Below are 8,381 nucleotides of genomic sequence, written 5' to 3'. Positions count from 1 at the left end.
TTTATTTGTTTTTTTTGAGTTAGCGTTGTTGGGTGCATTCTTAGGATGGAAAGCCAAGAAGAGAGGGCAGTATATATATATATATGTGTATATATATATACACACAGCTTTTTTTCCCCTCTTCCTTCTGATTATTTTCATTTATCTCAAGACTCCAGCAAACAAAGCCAAGTCTTTTTGTGATGCTTGATGATCACTCCAAATTGTAGAGTCCCGAAGAATTGTGTTAGTCTGCAAATGGCATTGATGAAGTTTTCATTTCAGTGGTGACCTATTTTCTTGGCTTTTAAAAACCATGTTAGAGAAGGATACAATGCAGCAAGTCTGAGTATCTGTGTCTATGGCTCCTACAAGCAGAGAGGTATCCTGGTGGTGTCTCTGCCTTTCCACTTCCAACAAGAATCCAATACACAAGCCTATTAGTATTCTCCACAAAGGTCTTAGTACTGTGAGCACTAAAAAAGGAACGCTGACACATTCAGTTCACTTTCTGTTTCTCATTAGTTTACAAACTGCACTATGTGACGTGCTCCAGAAAAATATTATCACCTTTCCACTAAGCTGTCAAATGTCCATGTTCCCATACTTGCAGGTAATCTGATGCTTTCTTTTACTGTATTCATTTGGCTTTATTTCATTCTTTCTTTTCTTCCTGTCTGTAAGAAAATGAATATTAACACTCTTATCTGTTTATTCACTACATTGTTATTTGTTCATTTATTATATATTATATTCATTTATTAAAGTAATACATACACATAATTTTAAAGACAAATACCTTTATAGGTAACAAAAGAAAAAAAAAGCTGTTTTTTTTGCTGCATTTTCCCTATGCCAAAGTCCTGATCATCACAAGTAATCATTTTCATCTCTTTTTGTTTTTTCTGCTACTCACTTCTTACTTATAAACAAAATATTACATATCTATGTCTTGACTTTTCCATTTTTTGTATTATCTAATGCATTCCAATGATACAAGAAGAGAATTTGAGTCTTTCTACAAGCCTCCTCTTTTCTCTTTCCCTCTCTTATTGCCATCTTCTCAATCTAATTATGTTATAATTTTTATCAAATTAATATTTAATACATATATCATTATAACTACATTAGAGCTCACCCAGATAATATAATTATGTTCCCTTCATTGTAAACATTTGTTTTTTCTGGGAGATTGTCTCCTCTCCAATTTGGACTTGCTGAGAAACTGTTTTCTTGGCTTTTCTTCACCATTATCTTGAAATTCTCTTCATCATCCTTCTGTTTATTCCCTGTGACTCAGATCCCATGTTTTACTCTTCCTTAGTTTACCCCCCTTTGTTACTAGCACATTTTTTAGTGACTTCCTGAGAAAAGTTTCATGGGAAGTAAGTTTTTGAGACATTGCATGTCTGAAAATATTTTTATTTTCTTTCTGCCTTCACATTTGATTGATAGTTTAGCTGAGTATAGTATTCTAGCTTGGAAATTATTTTTCCTTATGATTCTAATTCAGTACTCTACTGTTTTCTAGGTTTTTATGTTTCTGTTGAAAATCTGAAAAGAGGTTGATATTTGAACTATAATGGTATGATTTTCTCTTCCCTCTTTTTCCTCTGTTTTCTTCCTTTCTTTCTTTTACTCTCTCACTTTTTCAGACCTTTCTTTATTTTTTCTTTCTTTTTTTAAGAGATTTTATTTTATTTTTTTAAGTTTATTTAATTTGGGGGGGGGGCAGAGAGAGAGGAAGAGGGGCAGGTAGAAAGAGGGAGGGGCAGTGAGAAGGAGAGAGAGAGAGAATCCCAAGCAGGCTCTGCACTGTCAGTGCAGAGCCCAACATGGGGCTTGAACCTATGAACAGCAAGACTATGACCTGAGCCGAAATCAAGAGTCAGGCACTCAACCAACTGAGCCACCCAGATGCCCCAGACCTTAATTTTCTTCATCACTGATGTTCTGAAGTTTCATGACCCATTTCTCCAGTGTTAGTGTGGGTTTTTTTGTTTTTTGTTTTTTTTGTGGATTTTTTTTTCTAGGTTCCTTGTGAGCTCTTTCAATCTGAAAACATGCCCATTAGATTTAGGAAATTTATTACCTCGTAATTTTTTACACTTTGTTCTATTCTCTTTTTTGGAATTCAGATTATTCATTAGCTTTACCTTTTGGAACAGATTCATATTATTCATTAGTCGTACCTTTTATTTTCCTAACTTTTCTCCCAAGTTTTCATACTTTTGTCTTTTGATGTTACCTCTGGGAAGACTGCCTCAAGTACATATTCCAAACATTTTACTGATTTTAAGGTTTATCCCTATCCTGTTTGTATTTTGAAAGAGTTCTTTCTTGTTCAAGAGATGCTCCCTTGAAAAATATCTTGTTCTTGTTTCAAATGCAATGTCTTATTTTACTGAAAATTTTACTTGTAGCTTCTTCCTCTTCCTCTTCTTCTTCTCCTTACTTTTCCTCTTCTCCTTCTTTCTTCTTCTCCTTCTTCTTCCCCTTCTTCTTCTCATTTAGAAACTGTTTATTTTTTGTTAACCTTATTTCAACATTATTTGCCTTTGTTGAAGAGCAGCTTAAGACCACTCAGTGGTTGTTCTTTACCCATTCAGTGGCCTGAGCAGTGGGAGCTGCAGACCAGTCTTCGGTGGTAGGCTGAGCACTTCAGTCTTCAGGAGGGAACTGCTGACTAGGCACAGAGGGCACCTGTATGCCTTCAGACCAGTCTGCAACTTCAGACTGAGTAGCAGTAAACTCAGGAGCTGGAGTGGTCCATTCACCCAGAAATTCCTCCTTGGTCACAGCCTTTTTAGTAACAGCCTGCTCTTCCTTTTCAATCTCCTCAGGACCTCTGAAGAAGTAGAGACCAAGCATGACATCCCATGGTTGTTCATGGAAAATGGTGCCACACATATGCAGAACTTCCCAGGCCAGCATCTACATCAAAGCCACTGAGTGAGATCCCTTGTTGTGGCAAGGGATAGCAAGGTACACATAGTGCAGAGGAGAGTCTGTGTTACACAGAACAATGGCAGGCCAGTTAGCCTAAGATGCCTCTGTGAGAGGCTGGTAGTCAGCTCTGGGATCAGTAACCACCAGGAGTCTTGGCTCCCAGCAGGCTGCCTGGATTTGGTTAGTGAAGTTTGCAGGAGTGAAATAGCCAGCAATAGAAGTGGCTCCAGTAGTAGAAGCAAACTTCAGCACAACTCACTGGCCAGTATTCCTGGATGAAATGACACTGACATCAGCCAGATTTTCAATGCAACAATGGCACAAGCTGCCAGCAGAAGCTTCTCCCAGGTTCTCTTCAGATTTATGATGTAGATACTGTCACTTTTTTTTTCCTGTAGATGTACGGTACCATTTTGAAGTCAAGGTCAGTGCCACCTAAGTGGGTTCCTGCTGCAAGGAATTTGAGGACATCCTTGTGCTTCATTTTCAGGACATCTGGGGCTCTGAACATTGTGAAAACATCTGAAAGTTTCCCTTTAAGTTACAACGGGAATGCAAAACAATGTCATATGAACCCCACCCCAGGTAGTGCAGAAAGGTTTTTTGCTTTTTAAGTTTTATTCTCTTTCCTTATCAACTTTGTTTCCTCTGAGTCCCCCTTTTCTACTTGTTCATTTTGGTCTTTGCCTTCTGCATTAGGAAATTCCAATGTTTGATTTTCCCTGGCCAACAATTTATATCGACAAGTGAGGTCCTACAACTCTGTTTGGGGGAGGAAAAAAAAATGTGGATTGGTAGCTCTTACCATGAGCAATAAAGAGGGGACCATGCTCTTTCACTTGACATGTGATAGTTTTGTAAACCTTCTGTTTTGAGCCAGTCTTTTGAGCGCAGGATAGGAACTCTCTAGGCTACTTCTTAGTGGTGCTGCCATCAGCGTTCTGAGTCAAAAGGGAAAAAGCTGCTGTTAGACTCCCACTACAGAACATAGATTTTCATTCAATCTTCTTGTATCGAATTCAGGGCCACACCCTATGCTTAGTTTTGCTTGCTATCCCTAAATTAACTGTTTTTAGATCAACTGTGCCAGAAATGGAAACTTCATTTCTTCTGCTGGGAAATTATTCTGACTTGGGAGTTAGTCTGGCCATGATGACTTAGGGAGGTGATCTGGGAGTCTAGCTACTCCTTAGATTAAACATAATTTCCACCAATCTTTCTGATTTTAGCTTTATCTCCTAAACCCAATATAGAAGTATCTGGCACCCCAAACTCCTAAGACTTTGGGGGTTATACAGGTAAATTGGTTATCTTTTGATAACCCCAATATATTCATCTTTCTCATGTCTAATTAATTAAATGTTACTTTATCTACCGACAAATGAATTTATACAAAGTTGGGACATACTTACACTAAAAAATTAATTGTTTACTTAAAATTCAAATTTAAAATTCCAATTTCATCCACTATTTTGTCCAACTACCCAAGTATAGTAGAAAGTAGAGTAAGGAAGTGTTAAGAATGCTGAAATTTTCACCTTACAATATCAGGAATCAAAGAATGTCTGGATTTGATACAAAAAGAAATATATTTTAATATAATATTTAGATTAGCAAAAGTTCCCAATAAAGTTACTATTCCAGAATTTTTTTAGACAAAGAGGGAAAAAAATATGGGAAGTAGTGTGAATAAAATCTTTACTATCATAGCAAAATATCACTAACTTTCTGCTAATGTCTAAATTGAGAAATAAGAAAAGCAGTATAATATTAAGGCATTCACCAGAAGACCTAAATAGAGGAATGATTAAATATGGCTGTCAATGGGCAACAGGAAGCCACTGACATAACCTGCAGAGAATTATGGAATTTTACTATTACTCCTATAACACTTTTTGCTTTTTAATATATGTTTACCTTAAATTAATTTTTTTCAATTGTTTTAAGAAATACCTTAAGTAAATATTTATGCTTCTAATATGGTGTCTATTATTATAAAGTAGCAAAAATAGCCTGCCTATAAGTGTCTATGGCCTTGACTTTCTAACACTTTCACATACATCTTAAATTTGGAAAAGTCATAGTGAGAATGGCTTAAGTTTCTTCTACTGAAGAAATTAAATTTTATCTTTTTCTAGTAAGAGAGACTTTTTTCCCTAGGGAAAATATCAAATATGAAAGAAAAACTCCAAGCAAGTGATAACAATCTTGCTTTCATGAAAGAGCAGTCAAGAAAAACACATTCATTTGTCTACTTCCAAAGCTTGCTGCAGTTACTGTGAGATATCTGAGCAATGTTCCCATTTTTAATAATGATTAAATAAGTAATTGTTTCATTAGTCTTAATCTTGGGGTTTACTATAATCTACGTTTCATGAATAAGAATACTAATTTGTCTGATTAATTTCCTTCTAGCAGTAATTTTAGTTAATAAGAGTGATAAAGGCAATACACAGAAAATGTAACATTCCCATAATTACTGACTAAAGTTATGAATATAAAAATATGCAATTTCCAAAATGAATAAGGTTGAAAAATAATAGAAGGGCACAGATATGATAAATCTGCATATTAATATCAAACAAACTTAATATATATCATGGTAGTCAACGAATCCACTTCAAGTCAAACTGGTTGACCTTGCACATTTAAAAAAAAAAACAAAAACCCACAAAACATTGTAGCTGTCATGTTCAGCACTATAGGGTCTCTGATGGAGTTTCTCTGGTAACAAAATAAAATTACTCCATATTCACTACACACCATGATCTTATAAATAATTAGAACTTCCTAGAGATAAAAATATGTTTTACGATCCAAATCTATGGTGAAAGTCATATCTGAAAATTATTGAAACCAATTTCCACAAAGTACGCAAAAAAATCCAACCTGTTTACCTGTTGAAAACTTACTCTTCTCTGTTGTATTTACAAAGGTACACCTCAAGGAAAAACAGGTAATGATAGCAATACCATAGCTTCAACAAAAGTCAGGATTTGCATGAATTACTTATGTTTAAAGGGTTTTTTTGTACTTAGGATTCATAATATACTGTGTCTTATTTTACAACAGAAAGAGAAATTATGGTCCAATTTACTAAAATAATTACAATCATAATCACATCTGCTCTTAAAGACTGTCAAATATCTCCAGAGTGCACTGCATACATTTCCTTTACTAGATTCCCTCTTTTATGAGTTAATTAAACAATTTCACAGCATTATTGTACAACTATTTTGTGTGACATATTGTTTGTGCAGAACATTCCCTTTAATAGCTCTATTCTTCAAACAGATGTTCATTTAAATCTTTTCAGAGATTTTATTTGAGGAACAATTAGTTCATTTATCCTACTATGTTGTCACCTTTCTATGGATTTCGAAGCAGCTCTATCTCTATCTTGTGGAAAGCCTAATATGGTCAACAATTCTAAAGGGAGGAAAAAAAACACTCTTTAGCAAATAGGTCAGTTCACAAGGATTTCAGAGCAAATTACCCCTGAATGACGGCTACTCAAAGCTACCTTAGTATTAGAGTACAAAATCAATAAGAAGTTTTTTCAAAGGCATAAAAAACTAAAAATACATGATAGCACATTTCCCTATTCTTCTAGTTTTGTTTTTATGAACTTTTACTTACACATCCAAACAGATTGGGTTCATTATAAACCAGAGTAAAGTGACAGATTGAAGGGAAAAGAATTGATGCAAGATGACTTAAAGTTTTATTTATCAAAAAACAAGTGAATCAGTCATTCTCCAAGACATATTTTCCTGGGAAAGTGACACTATATATTGCTATGAACTTGCTTATCTTATCTAAACATTTTAAAGGAAGGAGATGCCATCTACTATGTGTTTCGAAAAGGAAACTTCCCTCCTGACTCGACTCGAATCAAGTTTTACAGAATTTGAGTGTCTGGCCAGGTCTGCTTTGTGCAACTCTCTCAATGAATTTATCTCCTTTATTCTCTCTGTCCTAGAGAGCTATGGCAAAGAGTCAGTTGTGTTCAGTAGTGTAGATGGTGTATGTGATGCAAAGAAGGGTCATTTTGTTTTCCTTTTGTGAATAATCTCACTGCAATGAGGTCAGAATCACATTCTCTTACTCTTCTTTAAATATATGGTGACACAGAAGTACATTTGTCCTCACTTTTGAACTACAAATTAATGAATTATGAACATCTATTTACCACTTTGAAAGTGTAATGTGCATTCTTTTAGATGGAAATATGGTGTCAAGAAAAGTGAGGAACCAGTATGTTTTCAGAGCTATTCTTCTATTTCTCTTTCTTTCTTTAATTTTCTTTTAACCAGAATTTGGTTCTACTGGAATAAGAAAAGCTGAAAAGCTGAGGCATTAGTAGGAATTTAAAATATGTTCACAAAATTAGCATTTCACTTTCAGGTTAAAAATGCGCAAAATGTAAATTATTGCAAAGTTTCAGAACACTTGCTCTATAACATCCCAGCCTTCTCAGCAAATACAGCAGAGTTTAAGGTAGTAAGTTTTGAATTGTTCCTTTACCTGGACCGTCTTAGATCTCTAAACAGGAGTGTCTCAAGGAACATTATGTTAAAATAAGTTTCCCATTTTGAGAAAGAAGAATTCAGGGATGATTAAGATTCTTGGATGTACTGAGATGGCCGTTCTCTCTGCCATGTGAATTGTGAGCACCTGGCAGTGAACAATGATGAAATGGAATGTATATGACAGATTGCCAGAAGCAGAGCCCTCTAGTCATTGTAGAGGGAGCCTATTTAGGCACTAATTAGAATGGCAGTAATTTGAAAACCATCTAAAATATTCGGAGGAAGGTGATTTTTAAATGGATTTTAATATATCTATGTAATAAAATGCTCTTTGGACATTAAAAAATGATAATATATATTTTTATTTACTATTTTTTAAAAAAATAAGTAAAAAAAGCAATATGCATATTATGGACACATCTATTTATACATTTATAAAAGCACCTGCTGTCCAGACGAAGCAACTTAGTTCTTACTTCATTTACTTAATTTTCCCCCTTACTTTATAGCAAATATTATTCGTTAGACACTATAATGGTCACAACGGGAATCTGAAGCTACAGACCATGGACACAAACGCTAACTAAGCTTTGCAGGCCAAATATTAGGCTACATTGTTACATTTGTGTGAGTGTGTGTGTGTGTGTGTGTGTGTGTGTGTGTGTGTGCTGCATCTGACCTTTTTTTGGAAGTACTATAAACATTCATCTCGGTGCACTAATCATAACTGAATATGTTAATGATTTTTCACTGTTGAACACATCTAAGTAACACTCACCTATGTAAGAAAAAACAATTTCCAACCTTATCCCTGCATCCTCCCAGTCACTACCACCGCCATCCAAGCCGAACCAACATCTGATTTATAATACTTTGCCTGGCTTCTTTTGCTCAGTACTATCTTTGTGATATTCACTTGTT

The 8,381-nt window shown here is 35.0% G+C and overlaps 1 pseudogene; it reads right to left on the bottom strand.

Annotated features, from left to right (window-relative positions):
* Nucleotides 1–2,552: 2,552 nt before the first annotated feature.
* On the bottom strand, nt 2,553–3,439 carry LOC121030235 (40S ribosomal protein SA-like; annotated as a pseudogene).
* Nucleotides 3,440–8,381: the final 4,942 nt, after the last annotated feature.

Source organism: Herpailurus yagouaroundi, unplaced genomic scaffold (genome assembly GCF_014898765.1).
Source record: "Herpailurus yagouaroundi ecotype Mexico unplaced genomic scaffold, PumYag 140, whole genome shotgun sequence".
In the NCBI taxonomy this organism is placed as follows: Eukaryota; Metazoa; Chordata; class Mammalia; order Carnivora; family Felidae; genus Herpailurus; species Herpailurus yagouaroundi.
This window is presented reverse-complemented; position numbering and strand designations above follow the sequence as displayed.